At 37.3% G+C, this 22,460-nt stretch overlaps 1 protein-coding gene across 2 annotated transcripts in view; it reads right to left on the reverse strand.

Annotated features, from left to right (window-relative positions):
• pcdh7b (protocadherin 7b) overlaps positions 1-22,460 on the reverse strand; it is a 401,373-nt gene that overhangs the window by 373,149 nt on the left and 5,764 nt on the right. The window lies entirely within an intron of this gene.

Genomic DNA, 22,460 nt, shown 5'->3' on the forward strand with positions numbered 1-22,460 from the left:
AAACAGTGAAAACTCGTACATCTCTTTTGTTTATTAAACACACTTAAACAAACAAATAGAATGACTTAAGTGGAAGAATGACAATAAACCACTATAAAGAGCAATCTTATATTTTGACAAATTAACATTCAGCACTTCATCCCCCAAAGACTGAATTCCCAAAAATATCTTTTCTCCGATACTTAAAATCTGCTAAAACCCCGTTTCTTGAATAACCATAAACCTACTGGTCAAAACTAGCCAGTGATAACCACATCGCACAGCTAACTAACCAGGATTTTGGTATGGTCTTCGGTCCAGTGAAGAAAGCAGCAGAGAGTGAGAATTCGTTTGCACACAGGAAACAGAGTAGGAATAAATGGGTCTTTGTCAGAGTGGCAAGTGGTGACTAATGATGAGTCATTAAGCCCAAGCTATTCACAAGTGACATCAGTTATTTGGATAAGGGAACCAAGTGTATTATTTCCAAGTTTGCTAATGACATGAAGCTTGAGGTTGGAGGAGGATTTAAGAGACTTTAAGGTGATTTAGACAAGTTGAATGAGTGGGCAAATATATGGCAGATATCATATAATGTGGATAAATTTGAAGTTATCACCCTCCAACGGAGAAACATAATGGCAGAGCATTATTTAATTGGTGATAAATTGGCAAACGTTGACATACAAAGGGACTTGGGTGCCTTAGTACACCAGTCGCTGAAAGCAAGCATGCAGGTACAGCAGGCAGTTAAGGCAAACACTATGTTGGCCTCCATTGCAAGGCGACATGAGTATAGGAGCAAGGATGTATTACTGCAGCTGCACCAGGCCTTGGTGAGACCATACCTGGAATGGTGGGTGTAGATTTGGTCTCCTTATCTAAGACAGGATATACTTGCCATAGAGGGAGTGCAGCGAAGGTTCACCATACTGATTTCTGAGATGGCAGTATTATCGTTTTGATGAAAGATTGGGTCAACTGGGCACAAATTCACTGGAATTTCGAACAGAGAGGAAATCTCATTGAAACATATAAAATTCTGACAAAGCTAAAGAGACTAGTTGCAGGGATGTTGCTTCCTCTGGCTGGGTCACAATCTCAGGATACAGAGCATCCATTTAGCACTGAGATGGAAAAACTTCTTCAGTCAAAAGGGCAATGAATCTGTGGAATTCTCTACCACAGAAGGCTGTGGACACCAGTAATTGAATACATTTAAGAAGGAAAAGGGTAGATTTCTAGGCTTTAAGAGTCAAGGAATATGGGGAGATTGATGGAGAATGGCATTGAGATAGAGGATCAGCCCTGGTCATACTGAATGGTGGACCAGGCTTGAAGAGCCTAACAGCCTACTCCTGCTCCTATTTTCTACTTTTCTATGTCCTTGCCATTATATTACCTGTGGCAGAGAGAGATTCAAACCAAATAGGTTGCCATCAGTTTTTACTTCACAGCCTGGTGAAGGGCAATATTCTACCAATATTCCGAATTTACCTGAAATCCAACATCCATAACCTTTCCTTCTTTGGGGACAGCCTGTAATTCCAGCAGTGGTAATTGCTTGTATCTGGGGCTATTGGGACTATAGAGCTGCTAGCCAACCCGATTGTTTGGCAACTCTCTAAGACAAAACCCTCTCCTCCCCAGATGGGGACAGAAGTCTCAACCTTTGACAATTAATGCCCCACACAGCAGGCCTATAAATCCTGTCCATTAACTTCAGAGTCCTTGTGAAGGGACAATTTCAAAGTCTGCAGATACTAAAACATGGAAGCATGTGGAGCAGGAAGAGAGAGTAGAACTTCAAAAGACAGACAAATTGGTGGAGTAGACAGATTAACAATTATGTGATGCTGTTAAGTAACAATACTGTCTTTCAGATCTAAATGTGCATACCAAAGATCCTGTGCTAATATTCAAAGAGAAGCAACATGCTTTCCACATTATTGACGTTGTGTGAAGGAGTTAAAAGAAAAACAATCAACAAGTCATTTGGTGTTTTTTGTAATTTGATGAGGGCATTAGCTGATTGTCTAGAAACATTGTACAGGGATACATATTATTCCTGAGAATAATATGGTTGTCCAAATTTTTCTGTCCCACCCATGATGATGCCCACTGGTGTCATGGCTGGGAAATCTCACCCTACATAATTGTTTATTTTCTTTTACTTGTGTAATCAGATACATCACCCCTGTGTTGTAACTGAAATATCAACTTTGTTCGATTAAAGTACCAGTTATATAGTTAAATTACAAAGGTGCCTTTTGGTCAATCACAACCTGTGAATTACCAAATCACTGTTGATAGTTTGGCCTCATTCAGATGTAGGGATTGGCTCAAGTTGACCATTGATAGTGTAACTATTAAAAAAAACATACAGGCATTAAATGAATAAAAAGATGGACTAATTTCAGGGAAAAAAAAACTCTGTATTGTCTGGGACTACCTGAAAACTTCTGACCCAAAATAATTGTGTTCTTTTATCAGCCTAAGGAGCAGCCATTAAGACAGTTACAAATGCTAATGAGGTGTCTCATGCCCACAAGAGAAAATGGACTGCCCTGAGTGGAGTAAGAAAGGACCTCCTCCACTGTGCACTGTGTGGAGAATGGCCTGAAAACTGTCCTAGGTTAATTAGTAGGCCTCTACACTATTGATCAAATCACAGATAAGATTTTTAATCAAAGAACAGGTAACTTTAATTGTCCAAGATACCCCTGATAAATGGAGACAGTCATATTTTAATAAAAAAGGAGGATGAACTTTAATTCTTGTTTTATTGTTCAATGGTTCTCAGCAGTGTAACATTTCAACCATCTAGCTAATAATTCATGCAGAGAAATGGGCTAATTAAGTAACAGCAAGGTAGACACCTTTTGTTAGATTTTCAGATCAATGTGACCCCATGAAATAGAAAACAGACAAAGTAATTTTGTGAAGTCATAAATGTTTTCATTTTAATTGAACAGATTATTAGTGAGCCCATGATTAGCCAAATATTAGGTAAAGCATCAAATTAAAAACAATCATGAACTCCCATCTCAAATAGTGATCAATGTGATTTTCCATCTTGAGGCTTTTTTGATCATATCAAATTTCTGAAAAATGAGTGTTTTTCTGGGATATTTTCTTAATTACATAAATTAAGAGTTCCTTTGCAACTAAAAATGTTGGCAATTATGTAACTCAATTACCATGCAGTCACCAGTTAATGTCTTCTTTCTTTCTGACATTGTTATATTGCAAGAGTGGTTTGTGACTGGTACCACTTTAGGTTGCCTTTAAATTGACAATACTGAACCATACTGCTGGATCCGTATTGCTCTCTGTTCGTACATGTACAGTACTCTACAAGCATAAAACAATACTCATACTTTTGTTGTACGAAGTTAGATAGCTTTATTCAGAAACATCCTAAAACCAGCTAAATCTTTAATCATAGAAAAGACCCAGCCTGATAGTTCAATCTTCATGAACACTGAAGTTTCAATTACAAGCTAGCTCTGTGACATTGAATTCAGCATAAGGTTTGATTTGATTTGATTTGATTTATTATTGTCACATGTATTAACATACAGTGAAAAGTACCGTTTCTTGTGCGTTATACAGAGCATACCATTCATAGAAAAGAAAACAAGAGAATGCAGAATGTAACATTACAGTTATCACTAGGCTGGAGAGAAAAATCAACTTAATGTAAGTTAAGTCCATTCAAAAGTTTGACAGCAGCAGGGAAGAAACTGTTCTTGAGTCGGTTGGCATGTGACCTCAGACTTTTGTACTTTTTCCTGAAGGAAGAAGGTGGAAGAAGAATGTCCGGGGCGCGTGGGATCCTTAACTATGCTGGCTGCTTTTCCGAGGTAGCGGGAAGTGTAGACAGAGTCAATGGATGAGGGGCTGGCGTCTCAGATTTATGCAAAAAAGCAACGTATCCTCATAGTTCACAACATCACTGGTGAGTTACATTACAGTTTTTTACAAAAGTATAAGACAACAGAGCTATTATTTTACTGTTGTTATATATGTGTTGAATAATAATCTAATAGGAAAACTGTAATGCTGTTCAAAAACCTAATCCAATTAGTTGCTGAGATCACAGCTGCACCTGAAATATTCTGACAGGAGTGCCAACATTCCATCACTTATATTCCACAATGTATGTGAGCCACAATACTCAGGACACTACCTTATTCGAATTTTGGGATTAATCAGTAATTACATCAGTTAAGGATGAGTTAACTGCAACCTTTCACTTTGTGTATGTATGTTAATTATTTAATAGTACTCAGGGATATATATAGGGGTTACAGGTGGCATTGAGGGTTTGGTGTGTGGATGTGGAGTTGTAAAAGAGAATAAAGTGAGTTTGTGAAGAAGCTGGATTTGCATCAACTTCTATTACTGCACTGCAACTGAGAGGCTCAACACATCACCAACAATAATCTATGTTTCAATGGGATCAGGATATTGAATTTGATGATCAGCCTTGATCATAATGAATAGCAGAGCAGGCTCAAAGAGCCGAATGCTTTAGTCCTGCTTCTAGTTTTGGTGTTTCTAAAACTATTGCATGCAGCACACCTCCATTTTGAAAATCATTAGCATAATCGCTATCTGTTCATTTTACAAATCAATTTGAAATACTGAGTCCGCCTTTGAGCTAATTATAGTTTTACCAAATTATACGTTGACTCTCTTCTGATATAACTTCAATGTAATAATATGCACAGCAAAATTGTCATACACAAAAAATAAATTTTAATATTATTATACACTTTATCTTCATTTGAAAATAAAAAGGAGCTTATAATTCATTTGTAATAAAATATTTAGAACATTTGCATTACTCGTGACTTCATACAGATAAATAATTCAATATTAAATTCAGAACTGTGACTTCATTTTGTGGAATGGAAATCATATCTAAATGAAATGCTAGAAAGTTGAAAATCAATCACTAATACAGAATGGACCTGAATTATTACTGTACAACTGCACAGCATTCATAAAACCAAAAGGAAAAGATTTTCCTAAGAAGAGAAAACTTTTGCTACTGTATTGACTTCAATGGTCCAGTTAAAACACATCAATACATATCTTGTACACTTACCATATGCCTAGATATAAAATATTCCACGAATTAGTTTGTTAAAGGCTCTGAAATTCTGTCTTTCATAGCAAAGCATCTAGCCTGCATTTACTACATTCCTTATGACACAACTATGACAAAGAATTCACCTTTATAGAGGAACATGAGCTAAAATCTATATTTAACCATGTTCTGACGTAACTCATGCAACCATCTTGCTTTTTTAAATTCTGTTTTCTAGCTGTATCTTTTTTACTTAATTTGTATATCTTTTATTGCTCTTTTTTCACTTCTACAGATCATCTACAGATGCATCTTTGTATCTGTTTTTGCATCATTGTTACGCTTTTGAATGCCCCTAATATTGCAAGATGGCAAAATAATTCCAGAGAAGATTCTCAAACCATCTTCAGATGTAGAATGTCTCTTTCATGTCATGTTGGTCAGATGCGAACATAATGCTGTTGCACCACAGTATTTCATTAAAATATATCTGAACTTACATTTTAAAGTTTTAGCTAAATCATTAAATGTTTTCTTGAATTTAATGATTGGTTTGCCCTATGTTTCTTAACTTCATCCTGAACTAGTTTAGCAGAACTGAGTAGATTTGTCGTCTACTTAGTATTTTTTATCTCCTATTATTATGAATAATTGTACATTTTATCTTGATCATTCTGGGTTGTCAGCTCTGATTTCACATTTGTCTTACAGAAATGTTCATTTGAGAACATTAATTTTCTTCAGAATATTGCACAACTTCACCTTTGTACCAGCTCATCTCCTGCTGAAATCCTCATGCCTTTCTAATTTTAAAACTTCATTATACGAATGACTACTAGCTGGTCTCCCACAGTCTACCCTCTGTAAGCTTGAAGTCATCCAAAATTCTGTCACCCATTCACTCACCACCCCTGTGTTTGCTGATCTACTCCCAGTCATGCAACATCTCAATTTTAAAATCCTCACCCTTGTTTTCAAGCAACCCTCCCCCTCTTTTTGTTTTGTTATCCAACCTTACAATTTTCTAAGATATATGTGCTCCTTTAATCCTGGCCTCTTAAGCATCTCATTTTAGTCATACCACCCTTGGTTGCCACATTCTAAGCTCTCTAGGCTCTCAACTCCAGAATTCCCTCCCTTTACTTTTCCATCTTTCTATCTCGTTTTCTTTTTTTAAAACATTCCTCAAAGCCAATCTCTTTGATCAAGACCCTAATATTTCCATATGTAACTTGGTATCACATTTTGTTTTGTAATGCTTCTATGAAGCATCTTGGGGTTTTAAGGCACTAATTGAATACAAGTTGTGATTGTTGTTCAAATAACAATGGAATACATAGCAAAATTTAAAGATCTTTGATTAGAACAAAAGATAACTTTTTAAAATTCTTTATTGGAATATATTCCAAATAGCTTCTATTACTGGAAACTAAACTGCAGTGACCCGTCATGCAGGAGATCACTGTTGTTCACTTAAGTGGTCAGGGCTCAAAGTAAACCGATCTTACATGAATGTTAAAGTAAAAATGATTCTGTCCAGTTTTTCAATATGACTTCAAAAGAATAAAACATTAATCCAACACTAATTCTCATCCAAAAGAATTGTCTGGTAGAACACCATCTTTTCATACTTGCTTTAGGATTTTAGATTTTGTTTTGTAAGGTAACAATAATCTTTTTCCTCACGAAGCATTACAATCTTCATTTTCAGTATAAGGGCAACCACTGAATGTAATCTAAAAAATGAAATTTTGATTAAACTTTATTAGATGGACTTTAGAGCAAATGTCACACTAAACATGCAGAGGTTAAAAAGCATGAAATGTGCTGTGTGTTGTCCCTAGTATAAAGGAAAATGAGTTGGAACATGGCTAACATGCAAGCTAGAGACAGGCTAACACCCATCATTAACAAGATCCGTAGATTTCCATTGTAATCTATGTCTTGTTATTTGATAGTTTGTTTCTGATGCTCATCATGACACAGCATAATGTTACACTGTTTACTGTGGTATTGATATCTGATGAAAGCAAACAATGCACATGTTAGCACTGATTTGGTTACTAATCTTAATTTACAGGCTTAGACAAAATGCAAAGGTATCAAACTAACATCAATGCATTGCTGGGTATCTGGATTTTCACATTTTTGTTTCAAAGTAATGCATTCTTTTAATTTCCTTATTTTGTTTCAACTGGACTACATGTGCTGTTGTCCAGCAACATCTAACCTATGTTCTTCATATTTCAGCAATAGTTTGCATTTATATAGCACCTTTACCATAATGAAATGTCCCAAGGTGCTTATCATAGGAGCATTGGAAAACAAAGTTTGCTAGCAAGCCAAATAAGGAGATGTTCAGGTCTGATGACCAAACGCTCAATCAAAAAGATAGGTTACAAGGAACGTCTTAAAAGAAGAAAGTGAGATGAAAAGATGCAAGCACAGAATTCCAGAACTTGTGGACCAACCAAGGCAGCTGAAAACAAGGCCACCAATATTCGAGAAATTATAACTGGGAATGCACAAGAGGATAGACTTGGAGGAGTATCGATATCTCAGGGCAATATGGACCTGAATTTCACACCATCCTGCTAGTAGGTTTTTAGATGGGGGGTGGGGAGCAGGCATGGTGGTGGCCTGAGATGGCATGAATAGGCTTCTAGCTGGATTCCCACTCATTCAACCTCTCAGCAATTTTACACTGGGGGAGACAAGGCCTCAGACTACAGCCTCCCTTTACCACAATTGTGGCCCTTTAATGGCCAATATTTTACCACTTAAGGGCCATTTCCCACCAAGTCTCAATTTTCTATGATGGCAGGAGGATCGCCCAGGTGTGGCAGAAGCCCGAAAATGATTAGATTGAGGCCTCATTCTGAAAGTGGAAGGAGGAGAGATGCATTTCTATCAGAAGCCCCCCTTTAATTATGGATGCTGCCGTTGGACACCACACACCCCATGCCCGTCCTCTCCCCAACATCTCACTATCCACTCCACCACACCTTCCATACCCTCCCTACCCCGTGACCCTAAAAACACACCTATTAACTCAAGGGATTAAGTTTCTTTGATGTTATGAACTTCCACTTCTGCCCACTGCAACTTCTATCACTGCAGGGACTACAGAGCAATTAGGAATGCACACAAGGACAAGGTGGAACTTCCTTCTGAGTGAGAGTGGAAGTCCCGTCTGCAGGCAATTAACACTCATTCAGGCAGGAAATCGCTGTAAGGCAGGTAGTATCAGCAAGCACTCTTCAAATGGTGAATCACTGTGACTAACAGAAAAATGACAATGAAGTAAAAAGAAAAGGCAATCATTACAGCAGTAGAAATACAAGAAATACAGGTAGAGCTAATGAACAACAGAAAAATAAGATGGCACTGAAGGGAGGAAATTGAGGGATGAGGGAGGAATTGTTTGGAGAATGTGAAAAAATATATAAATAGATATCAGGAGGCAAGCAACAAAAAAAAACAGGAAAAAAGGAAAAATCAGAAAAAGTGAGGAAGCCAAAAAGGAAAGAACAAATAGAGCATGAAAGAGATGTGGACAAAACTACAGGGAGGAAAGTTGACATTGCTTGCAAATCAAATTAATAGAAGAACAATCTTTTCAAAATGCCAATATTCACGGGAGTACTTCAGACAAAATTTTTGGCATTTCTTTGAAACTTGTGGAAGCAAGATCTAAATCACCACGGTCAAGAATTAACTTCACAACTGGAGTCATCTGCCAATGTCTTGCAAATATTTAACTGCCAAACAACAGTAGTTTGAGGTCTTTTGTGTCAGAAAGATGAATCATTTCCACACATGCTAATTAAAAGCTTCAAAAGTATCAGAGTTATCAGTGTGACTCACAAACCATTCTGAAACCTATCATCAAAATAAGGATCATTATCCTTATGTCAATGTTTCTTTGCATCTTAAACTGAAAGGTTTAAGTGTCAGTTAAAAACCCACTGTAATCAGCAATTTTTGGTCAAAATACTGAAGATTCCTGCCAGGAGGGAAAGGAATCCAAAATATTGTCAAAGTTTATCCAATAGATTTAATGAGCACTAACACACAATTACATCAAAAACCACAGCAGGTTCTTTTGTACTCATGATGCTGCCTGAGCATTTCTCTCAAACAGAAATTCCAAATGTAAATATTTTGTTGCATTCAGTTTACAATGATTACAAATGTGTTAAAAAGATATTAATGTTTATAATATTTAGTAAATAACTTTGCTGTTATTGTTGCTTTTCCTGTACCTAGTGGTACACAAGGTAGACTTCCATCTGCTCCATAGCGATGAATTTTTCCTGGAACAGGTCAGTAGCTTGTCAGCAGAGGCTTATAAGCTTGAGGGGTACCAGTCCACATTAAGCATGGCTGACCAGGAATCTCTACCTCTCTTACTGCCAGCCATTAGCACGTGACAAAAGCATTTTGCAGGTTGATACTCAACCTGTTGGTCGTGTCTTCAACTCATCTTCCTTGGCCATCAAGTCCTGGGTTGGGACTCAAACCCAACTTGGTTCAAGAGGCAAGGAGCAGCACCACAAGACGTCCAATAAATAACATGGAAGTACAAAGTACATATTTAGTGATAATGTTGCTAAATGAGTTTGTATTTGTTACAAATATCAGTGTAATATTTACTAGATTGCAATATACTTTATTTAAGAACTAAACGCTTGCATTCTCCAGTTTTTGATTGTTTCTATATAATGAATGGATAGGTCAGCTATGTTTCCTAACTGATTACGAAGCACTCAAAATAACATTGAGCACAATTTATATGAAGTGTTACTGAAGGTATATAAAACTTGTTTTTGCCAATATTATTCACAATCTATATTCAGAAGGAAGAAGGCACTTTTCTTAATTTGAGCCCAAATTTCACTTTAATATTGGACACATTCTTCATTAAAAACACAAATCCAAATGTACTGCAAAGGAAATAACTTACCTCAAGGTATGGCATCATTAATCATCTCATATTGTTTTCTAAGTTATACTTCCACCCCAATATTTTACTATCGGCTATCATTCCAAAAACTCATGATTGAGAATAATTTAAAGGGTAATTGCTGGTCTCTGATTGCAAATAAATTTCTGTTCATTCGTCCACCCAGTGTACTAAATTATGCATGATATTTTCATGGAACTGTTACCCGATTCTAACTACAAACTAAGTTTTCTTTAAGCAAGTGGGCAATGGACTAGAAGTAGCTAATGCTCAGCAGGACAGTAACACAAAGCAAAGGTTGAAACCTGTTTAAACATATTACATAATTGTCATCTTTTTCCTGATATTTTCCCAAGTTGCCTTAGCCCAAATTTACGGCAAAATTAACCATGACAATATTGTACTGGAAATGATAAAATATTGCCCCAGTAGTTACACAGCAATCTTCATAATAATTGATGCAATGGCTTCAGGCTTTATTCAATCCCTTCTATAATCCTTGCACTGGCACCTAAATTGCAGTCATGTATAAATATATATGTGATATTTATATATACTTGACTCTTGCTGGGATTTATTTCTCAAACTACAAACCTATGGATTGATTTACCACAGCACTACCAAATGAATTCCAAACATGACATGGTTTTTAAAAACTAAATTATGTAAGCTTATTAAAGAATATGATCTAACCCAAACATATTGGTTCAGTGCCAGTGTACAATGCTTGCTAAACCAATGACGTCATAATATAAGTCATTCCATTCATTCCTGCTTGATAATGTCACAGCAGGTCCTTCACTGCTGCGAAACAAATAATACCAAGCATTGCTTAAATTAGAATGGTCTCTCTTTTAATTCAGTTATTCTTTGAGGCAGTTGAATTCAAAATCAATAGCAAACTGCTGAAGCAATACCTACTGAATCTTCAAATAATTAACAACTTGGGTAGAATGCTTCGGCTAATAAAGGCAAGTATCCGATATGTCTTCTTAACCTTAATTAACCTGCCCTGTCACCTTCAGGAATCCATGGATATGCATTCCAAGGTCCCTGTGATCTTCAGTACTATCCAGGGGCCTACCATTCATAGTGTAATCCTTTGCCTTGTTAGCCCTCCTCAAATACATTACCTCACATTTTTCCAGATTGAATTCCGTTTGCCACAGCCTGCCCATCAGATCAATCCATTATATCCTCCCACATTTTATGGCTATCCTCCTCACTACTTACCACCCTGCCAATTTTCTGGCAAATAATATTTCATTTAAAACCTCTCTCAATCCTTGTTCACAAAATGTGCAAATTAAACTCAGACCCCACATGGCATTACAACTTCTGTAGGAACATTGTTTTTCGATTCCCTCTTTACCTCACATGTTTATTTCAGTATTTTGATTCCCAATTCATGAACAGTACCAATGCCAAGATAGCCCCACAATGATAACCTGCTCTGTTGTATTGCACCTCGAGGCAGGGCAGCACTTACCAATTCACTATACTGCTGAGTCTAATTGTATGGTGGAGTGAAGAAAAGAAGTGAGGTTGGCGATATAATGCTTGTGTTTACACTAGACTAAAAATCCAGCAGTCCAGACTAATGCTCTGGAGTTCAAAACCCAATATACAGCAGCTAATGGAATTTAAGTTCAACGAATAAATAAATTTGGAATAAAAAGTTCATCTCAGTGATAGCAATTACGGACCTACTGGATTGTTGTAAAAATCCACATGGTTCAATAACGCCCTTTAGGATAAAAAAATCTGCTGTCGGTATCTGGTCAGGCCTTCATGATTTTTAATTGTCCTCTGAAATGGCCTATCTAAGTTAGAAGGCATTTCATCTTCTCAAGGGCAATTAGGGATGGATAACAAGCGTTGGCCTTGTCAGCAAGGTCCACATCCCATGGAAGAATAGAAAAATCATCATTGGCCATGACGAAAGATGGAAAGGAAAAGGAAGCAAAATTTTGTTGGAGCAACAGAGAAATGTGTCAGGGCAGAGGGTTTTCAGAGTATCCCAAAGGCAGGGGTTAGAAGAGTCTCAGAAACACAGCAGGTATCTTAGGAGACACGAAGTTTACAGAGCTTGGGTCGCCTCTGAAATTTGATCCAGATGGGAAGAGTTGGAATAGGCATGATATAGAACAACCTGCCTGCATCACTTTCAACATTATGAAAACTATCAGGAACTCCTGTGATAACTATTAATTTGCCAAGAATAATGATCCCTGACTAGGAGAAGTTAATATTTATAATCTTGTGAAGAATAATTTGATGTATTTGTACCTGTACTCAGATGACTTTGGCTGATAGGATTAAGGAGAATCCTAAGGCGTTCTATAGGTATGTCAAGAACAGAAGGTTGGTTAGGGCAAGATTAGGGCCAGTTACAGACAGTAGGGGGAAGTTGTGTGTGGAACCGGAAGAGATTGGAGAGGCATTGAACCATTATTTCTCTTCGGTGTTCACGCAGGACGATATGAATGTAGCTGAGGAGGTCACTGGGGTGAAGGGGTGTAAAATAGAAAGTATTGCAGTTGATACAGAGGATGTGTTGGATATTCTAGAAGGGTTGAAAATAGATAAGTCCCCTGGTCCAGACGGGATTTACCCTAGGATTCTATGGGAGGCAAGAGAGGTGATTGCAGAGCCACTGGCTCTGATCTTCAGGTCGTCGTTGGTCTCTGGTATAGTACCGGAAGATTGGAGGACAGCGAATGTTGTCCCATTGTTTAAGAAGGGGAACAGAGACTTCCCTGGGAATTATAGACCAGTGAGTCTTACTTCTGTAGTGGGCAAGGTTTTAGAAAGAATTATTAGGGATAGGATTTATAGTTATTTGGAGAGTAATGAATTGATTAGAGATAGTCAGCATGGTTTTGTAGCGGGAAGGTCGTGCCTTACTAACCTTATTGAGTTCTTTGAGAAGGTGACCAAAGAGGTGGATAGGGGTAAGGCAGTAGACGTGGTATATATGGATTTTAGTAAGGCGTTTGATAAGGTTCACCATGGTATGCTTCTGCAGAAAATGCAGATGTATGGGATTGGTGGTAATTTAGGTACTTGGATCAGGAATTGGTTAGCAGATAGGAGACAGAGGGTGGTGGTTGATGGTAATTATTCATCATGGAGTTCGGTTACGAGTGGTGTGCCTCAGGGATCTGTTTTGGGGCCACTGCTGTTTGTAATCTTTATTAATGATCTGGATTAGGGTATAGTTGGGTGGATTAGTAAGTTTGCTGATGACACCAAAGTCGGAGGTGTGGTAGATTGTGAGGAAGGGTGTCGAAGTTTGCAGGGTGACTTGGACAGGTTGCAGAGCTGGGCCGCGAGGTGGCGGATGGAGTTTAATGCGGAGAAGTGTGAGGTAATCCATTTCGGTAGGAATAACAGATGTGTTGAGTATAGGGCTAACGGGAGGACTTTGAATAGAGTGGAGGAGCAGAGGGATCTAGGTGTATGTGTACATAGATCCCTGAAAGTTGGGAATCAAGTAGATAAGGTTGTTAAGAAGGCGTACGGTGTCTTGGCGTTTATTGGTAGGGGGATTGAATTTAGGAGTCGCAGCGTCATGTTGCAACTGTACACAACTCTGGTGCGGCCGCACTTGGAGTACTGTGTGCAGTTCTGGTCCCCACATTACAGGAAGGATGTGGAGGCTTTGGAGAGGGTGCAGAGGAGGTTTACCAGGATGTTGCCTGGTATGCAGGGGAGGTCCTATGAGGAGAGACTGAGGGATTTGGGGTTGTTTTCACTGGAAAGAAGGCGGCTAAGAGGGGATCTTATAGAAACATATAAGATGATTAGAGGTTTAGATAGGGTGGATGGTGATAGCCTGTTTCCTCGGATGGAGAAAGCTAGCACGATGGGGCATGGCTTTAAATTAAGGGGGGGTAGTTATAGGACGGATGTCAGGGGCAGGTTCTTTACCCAGAGGGTGGTGAGGGACTGGAATGCCCTGCCTGCTGCAGTTGTAAATGCGCCTAGTTTGGGGGCGTTTAAGAGATTGGTGGATAGGTTTATGGACGAAAAGGGATTGGTTTAGATTAGTGGGTCAATGTTTTTTTTTAAAAATAAGACTGGTCGGCGCAACATTGTGGGCCGAAGGGCCTGTTCCGCGCTGTAATGTTCTATGTTCTACGTTCTATATGTGCATCTGGAAGGGGGTAATAGACACAGAAAGAGAGGATGAGTGCAAGTGACAAAGGTAAAATTCTCTCAGTTTCATCAAGTATAGGTTGAAAGGATTGCAAAGCAAACTGGTTCCATTCATCAGCAACCTATCCTACACAATTCTGCTCTTATGTGAGGAAGCCAAAGAGAAAAAAAACAAGACTGCAAATGATCATGTAATGCCTAACTAGTGTAACTGCCAAATAATCCTGGTAGATATGTGCAAAAGAAGCTGTACATTAACCAATGTTTTTCCTATTTACATTAATTGACAAGAATAGTAAACATAAAAATCCAAAACAACTATATTTATTTATTTTGTCATTATTGCTTCTGTAAAGTTACTTTTCTAACACAGAGGTAAAGCAACTTATAGGAGGAAAACTAGTTGTATTCTCAACACAAATAATTCTTGGGCCAGTTATTTCTAGGTTGGTAGCACTTTAACCTCTGGGATATGGGCTGTGGATTCAAGTTTCCCTCCAGGACCAGAACACTAAACTCAAAAACTGACACTCCAGAGCTGGACTGAGAGAATGCTGTACTCCTTCAAATTAAATGTTAAACCGAAACCCTGTCTTTCTTCTTAGGAGACACCACTTCAAAGAGGAACAGGGGAATTATCCTCAATGTCCTGGCCAACTTTTGTTCCTTAAACGATGATCCCTATCACATTACTGTTTTTGGAAGCTTGTTGTGTACAAACTGGCTGCTATATTTTCTGCATCACAACAATGGCTAAAATTCAAAATACTTAATTGGCTGTAAATTGCTTTGGTTGTGAATGGTGCTAGATAAATGCAATTTCTTTCAGACAGCCACCTATTTAGATCATTAGGTATTTTATATTGAAATACTATTATAAATATTATATAACATTCTTTTGATACCAGTCTCCACACTTTATTCCTTTCTTCAAAATTCCTGCCATTTCTTAACAAGGCAGTAAAAAATAGCAACTGATATTTTAAATAGAGAATAATCTACCTGCAGTTATCAGATTGAATTCAAAGAATATGGTATCTTTATATAGCTCTTTAAACATTATATTACACCTTCTTGCACAATGATGACAGTACTCAGCTACAATGACAGCATTGGATAACCTCTCTGTCGACTAAAGAAAGGAACTCTAACATGTGCCATTGAAATGAAAGTGCTGCTTTCAAATTCCAACTATGGTCATATATTACCAACTGAAAAGACAAGAAAAGTATGTTTGCTTATTTAAAAATCAGTGAACATTGAAAGATGATGTACAGTACCACTATAAAGCTTTTGAAATAAGTTTGTTAAAAGGGAAGTTTGTGCCAGTAGCAATTATAACAATGTGACGCCACCTGTTGGTAAGTTTTTACTTCTTGTACTCATACTAGACTGCAACAGCAGTTTGTTTACTGTCATTTTGCCCCCATATGTAAAAAAATTGTTAGTAAAACATTACTATTCCCACACCATCTTACCACTCTCAAATACTACTTAAATTGTTCAAACCTCATGTAATTTTTATTGTACAGGATTTCTTCCTAACCTTTCTCCCACCTCATATTCAAAGCATCTTAATTATTTCTCCAAACATTTCTGCAATCACTGTTTGTTCTAAATAAGATGACAAAACTGCAATGGTCTTTGAAAAAATAATTTACAGGACTCGCTTATTGTAAGCATTTGGTTATTTCATAAATAATATTATCTCATCATACTCTATTGTTTTTTTCAGATTAGAAAAATGGCATACATTTTCAAAGAAATCTTTTAAATTGATGCCTGGTCTACAAACCATTGGAAATTTCCTATTTTTGGATACTGATGGAAATTGCATGGTGCTACATTAAAATTTAACAGAAAAGGTCAAATTAGTTAATTTCAATGCTTTACAAATATATGACCTACTAATTATTTTATTGCCAATCACAATGGAGAAATTCCACTACACGCCAATCCCTGTACTAGAGCTATTGCTAATTTATCCTTGAAAAGTCTATTTGCAATTCCAGCAATTCTAAAATAATGCAGAATCTCAAATCAGTATTCTACAATTTTTATTTTTCTTAAATGTGAAATATGTAAATTTCTGCAAACTGAAGAGATATCAATTCAAATGTTGCAAAAAAAAGAAATAAATGGACTGCATAAAGCATTAATGTTGTACACAGCACTTTCACTTTTTATTTCAATTATACACAGCTTTCCCAATTCTACTCTGAACACCCCTTTTGAATATTATATTAAATGGAATCAGATGGAAACAAAGTTAGCAATGATTCCAGCAAGATATTAAAGACACAAGAGAACAGAAATAAATGGGACGGAAATGAAGGGATATAAAACAAATAGACACAGATTGTAAATCACAAACAAAAATGTATTGGATAAATAGAGACTGAAGAGGTAAAGAACAAAATTACACCAGTGCTAAAGGTAGAAGACATAACAATGCAATTAAGTGACAAACTGCCAAACAGCATCAGCAATCACTTAACCAATCACTCCAAATCCTCAACCGAGTAGCTACTGTTTCGTGCAATGGGCAGATTATTTCAAGGTGGAGGCCATCACAGCTGAACCTAGTACACCTACAAACATGCACCTCTAACAATGGTAGCTATCATTATTTGGATAGTGTAGTCAATTTTATCTGTTTGGGACACTGATTGTGATTTCTTTGCTGTGATCCAGGTGAGATTGGCTTAAGTTAAAATAGGCCAGATATCAAAGTTTATTTATCTAGCCATGTCCGCTCACTCCCACCATCACATAGTATATTTACCCATTGAGCCATCAGATACTAACTTGGCAGATTTGTCTCTGATAAGCAATCTTATTCTTTAAATAGATGGTCTTAAATGCCCAAATACCGTCCGACTATTTACAGCCACAGAGGTTTACAGCATGGAAACAAGTCCTTCAGCCCAACTTGTCCATGCTGCCCCTTTTTTTTAACCACTAAGCTGGTCCCAATTTCCCACGATTGGTCCACATCCCTCTATAGCCATCTTACCCATGTACCCGTCTAAATGCTTTTTAAAAGACAAAATTGTACCCCCTCTTCTACTACAGCTTATTCCAGACATTCACCACCCAGTGTGTGAAAATATTGCCCCTCTGGACACTTTTGCATCTCTCCCCTATCACCTTAAACCTATGTCCTCTAGTTTTAGACTCCCCTATCTTTGGGAAAATATATTGACTATCTAGCTGACCTATGCCCCTCATTATTTTATAGACGTCTATAAGATCGACCCCAAACTTCCTACGCTCCAGAAAAAAAAAGTCCCAATCTATTCAACCTCTCCTTATAACTCAAATCATCAAGTCTCAGTAGCATCCTAATAAATTTGTTCTGCTCTCTTTCTAGTTTAACGATATTTGTTCTATAATGGGATGACCAGAACTGTACACAATATTCCAAGTATGGCCTTACCAATGTCTTGTACAACTTCAACAAGACGTCCCAACTCCTGTATTAAATGTTCTGACCAATGAAATCAAGCATGCCCAATACCTTTTTCACCACCCTGTTCAACCTGTAACTCCACTTCCTAGGAACTATGAACCTGTACTCCTGGATCTCTTTGTTCCGTAACTCTCCCCAATGCCCTACCATTAACTGAGTAAGTCCTGTCTGGTTCGATCTACCAAAATGCATCACCTCGCATTTATCTAAATTAAACTCCATCTGCCATTCGTCACTGGCCCAAATGATGAAGATCCAGTTGCAAACCAGATAACCTTCTTCAGTGTCCACTATGCCACCAGTCTTGGTGTCATCTGCAAACTTACTAACCATGCCTCCTAAATTCTCATACAAATCATTAATATAAATGACAAATAACAGTGGACCCAGCAACGATCTCTGAGGCACACTGCTGGTCACTGGCCTTCAGTCTGAAAAAAGCCCTCTAAAATCACTCTCTTGTCTTCTGTCATCAAGCCAATTTTGTATCCATTTGGCTACCTCACCCTGGATCCTGTGAGATTTAACCTTATTCAATAACATACTATGTGGTACCTTGTCAAAGACCTTGCTAAAATCCATGTAGACAACATCAACTGCACTGCCTTCATCCAACATCTTGGTTACCCCTTCAAAATACTCAATCAAATTTGTGAGTTATGGTTTGTTACTTTAATCTTGACCAGCAGATGGGCACCACAACAGCTCAGTGACTATCACTGCTAGCTGTGCAGATACATGGATTTGGGCCTGTGTCTGTGGGAGTTTGCGCATTCTCCCTGTGGTTGCGTGGGTTTCCTTCGGGCGCTCCGGTTTCCTCCCACACCCCAAAGATGTGCTCTTAGGCTGATTGGTGTACCGAATTGACACTATTCTCCCCTGAATCTGGCTGCATTAGGGGTTCCACTCACATACACACATGGCAGGGTAGGTGTGGGAAGATGCAGCGGCACGGGCTCGTTGGGCTGAAGGGCCAGTTTCCCGTGCTGGGATGTTCTTTGTTCTTTGTAATCTTCTTAAACTTGTATTTTGTAAAGTAAATGGCTGTGTCTTATAGTTTCTGAAAGAAATGCTTTTTATTAGAAACATTTTTAGAAATGTACATGCTTTATGCTTTTTCAAGGAAGAAAAAGCATAGAAATATTTTCAAGAAGGACCATCGAACTATAGTCTCCATAATGGGTCATCACCAACTCTCCAAAAGAGCATTCTAACCAGGTCCTCCCTGCCACCTTATCCCCATAACCATGTGCATTCACCACGGCTAATCCACTTAACCTGGACATCTTTGAATTGTGGGAGGAAACCGGAGCACCCAGAGGAAACCCACACAGATATGGGAAGAACTCCACACACAGAGTCACCCAAGGCCAGAATCAAACCCAAGTGCCTGGTGCTGTGAGTTTTGAGTGCTTTAAGTTGCTGATACACACAATCATTGCTTGAACTACTTTTTTAATTACTGTACCAAATTAGAATCAAAATTGATGTGTGTGAATAATTTAAAACATTAGACACTTCATGAAATACAAATGATGAAAACAAACTCCAAAAATCAAGCTTGAAGTTTTGTTTATACTGAAGTCACTGAAATTAAATTGGAGGTGAATGGGTCAGTTATACTATATCAGAGTCCAAATGGTTGTAACTTCATAATCACCCTATGAATTCAAGAATTCATTTTTGAACAAGCAAGTGACTGAATGCTTCTAAAATGTCAAAACTCACTATAGTTCTTCTGGGTACAGCATCCACCAGCTTTAACTGGACTGCATGCAACTGCAAAAGGTCGTGATCTGTTTCAAACAGAAAGGTATGGAACTCTCTCCAGAAGGCTCTCTCACATTGGTTTGAGGTTGCATTCTGTGAAGTATAATTCCAGCCAGTTGCAAAGCCACATTTTAAAAGTTGACCAGGTTACTCTTCAATATGTGCAATGTGAAAAAGTAGACAATCTATGTCATCCAAAAAGCAGATCTTACATTTGGGGCCAAGGATGCATGCACAGAATACTTTGTTGCTCACTTTAGGAGATCAATAGCGATATGCAGTAGGCTGAAAACTGCATTCCACACATAATCTGGAACAAATAGCTGAAATATATCTGAAGCCTGAAGAGCAGCATGAATAGAGCAGTTACATTTTGGTCACATTCATTCAGTTTTCAGATTTATTAAATGCCACTGTTCAGTTTCACGATATGAGCAGAACCTGCATATTGACATTTTTAAGGTATGTACACTGCACAATGTTCTAATACTGCAGTCTTAAATTCCCAGATGCAAATTCTTGGTAATGATGCAAATAATTTGGTGGGGATTTTTAAAATTGACAAACGTGGAATTTATTAGTGGACATGTTTTTATAGTCATTGTTTTAAGCAGCAAAGCCCAAAACTGTGAAGGTTAAATTTAAATTGCACTTAATAGTTATAATTTAGTGAGTAGATGGCAAAAACAGATGACAACCCCTCATCCAAATGGTTATAAACTAATTTCCACAATTTTCTTCTTCAATAAAACCAGTGCCCTGGAGTTAGTTATAGAGCACATCATCCAAGTCACACAAACACTATGTCATAATGGTTATACAATTGTATTTTCCACCAGCAGCTTCTATTGTCAAGCACTGATACAGATTGAGAAACAAAAGTAAGAAATAGTTTAGTCAAAAGTATTTTTAGACTTCAAAGGGCTTTAATTCAACTTTGGTTCACTTGAAAAGGTGCATAAAATTAATCAAGACTGAAAAGCTAATGGTATTATCAACAAAGCAAATGATTCACTGATGCTCTTTCTACACTGAGCTAGCAGAATTGCAACTTGTATCATTTGACTTACATCCAAAAAAAACCATATCAGACAAGAGATGCTCAGCTGCCTAAAAATATCTCATTTGTCTAATTGCTTTCAACTTCCTCCACACCTAGTCTTAAGAAAGGTTTGAATGTCATTAAGCATCTCACTATATTTACAATGTTCACTGTGTATTTTCAGAATATATTTGAAATACTCAATTATTTCTGCTTGGTTATGAAGATTCATAGAATTTTACATGGAAAATTTGGAATGGATTGAAGTTGTTAAGCTTCTACATAAATAATATCTGTTAACTTTAGTACCCTCTTCAGTTCCAGCTGTCAAGAAAATTCATTTGAGTAATATGCATAGCTTTTCATTTGCATTGACAACCTACCAAAAAACTCACCCAGCAAAATGTACAAAAATGTGACCAACAGATTTATTACTTGAATGAAGAGACAATTAGTATGGCACAATAGGTATTAAAATACAAACAAATACCAGTAGCCTGAAGATGTAATTTATGTAACCATGTTTTTCCTTGACTTGAAGCTATTTTCAAGATTATGATACTTAATTTCTCTGCCACTTGAAGTACAGAATATTTATTTTACATCATGACAACAAAGAATATATCTGATCTGCAAAACATTATATAATGACCAAAACTATCATTTATGCCAAACAACAGTGCACAAATCTTCTTGTTTTGGCCCAGCTGAACTCTTACTGTACATTCTCAGATTAAATTAGTAGATAAAAAGTGCAATTTTCTGATGTAGTTGAACTTTAATGCTTGGATAAACATTCAAAAGGTATGCCTTCTATTTAACAGTTTCAAATGCATCAGGTCATGCAAGCAATCCGACTTAATGCAGGAATGTATGCAAACACTGTGACTGCTTGTTCTCCATCTATATCTGGGATAGTATCAAAACCCAAAATTTGTTGTAGCCTGTTTTCATAATTTTGGGGAGAGAGTATCTGTCATTCAACACATATTGGTAAGGTGTGGTTGAGTTATGCTTATGCCCCAAATTCAGTTTCTGACAAAAGGTGTTACACATCTTAATTTACTAGCCTCAGAATTATACTTTTAATAGTCTTCAGAATGGTGGTCAGAATTTTAACCATAGTCTAGAATTTTAGCCTTATACAGCATTATTCCATTTTGATTCACAATGTTTCCAGAAAGCTTCAAAGAAATATAATAATGAAGCCATTTGAAAACATTCAACTCTGCAGTAATCAAAGGTTAAGCTGTGTAAATTAAGAAGCCATACTATTGAAGTTTGCAGAAAATTGTTTGACTATAAATAGAAATTCTCATATTGTCCTATTTTCATTTAAAAAACAGGTCTCTACCGTTTTTAGTAGGTTAAACAAGTAAATGTCTTCTTCTAAATTTTAAAACATAGGAATAAATGCAATTGCTAGTGTGCACGGTCTCCAGTTCAAGGATGGTATTTGAGCTGCTGCGAGGTAGTTACCAAAGCAGCAAGGCTAACTGTTTTAGTGATCCATTTTGGTACAGCGACACCCATGCTAGAAACTTACAAGAGATTTATTTCAACAGTGACATTTGCAACATCTGAATTTTACCATTAATGATTGGCATATGGCAAAATAATAATGATGTCAATACCGACACTGAACAGAAATCTCAGCAGATTTTATTTTATATGCTTATCTCACACATTACAAATCCTAACTGAACATGAATGTACTTCAATGTAGTTGTCACTATGAAATAGATCTGTAAGCAACTGATGTTGCACAGTAATTCGTTTTGATTCAGAGATAGAGGAGGAGGAGAAAGAGGAGGATTAGTGCAGTGACATCACACAAGCTCAATTACCCAAAATGCACAATACTAAAAGACTGATTATGTACAGTTGTGTTGGCTTTGCAATGTATATAAATTTTTAACAGAACTACATAGCTAAGTTACATTTATTCCCATTTAGGATTTAAATAATTCAA

Source organism: Carcharhinus amblyrhynchos, chromosome 1, assembly GCF_965287045.1.
Source record: "Carcharhinus amblyrhynchos chromosome 1, sCarAmb.v2.hapA, whole genome shotgun sequence".
Classification (NCBI taxonomy): Eukaryota; Metazoa; Chordata; class Chondrichthyes; order Carcharhiniformes; family Carcharhinidae; genus Carcharhinus; species Carcharhinus amblyrhynchos.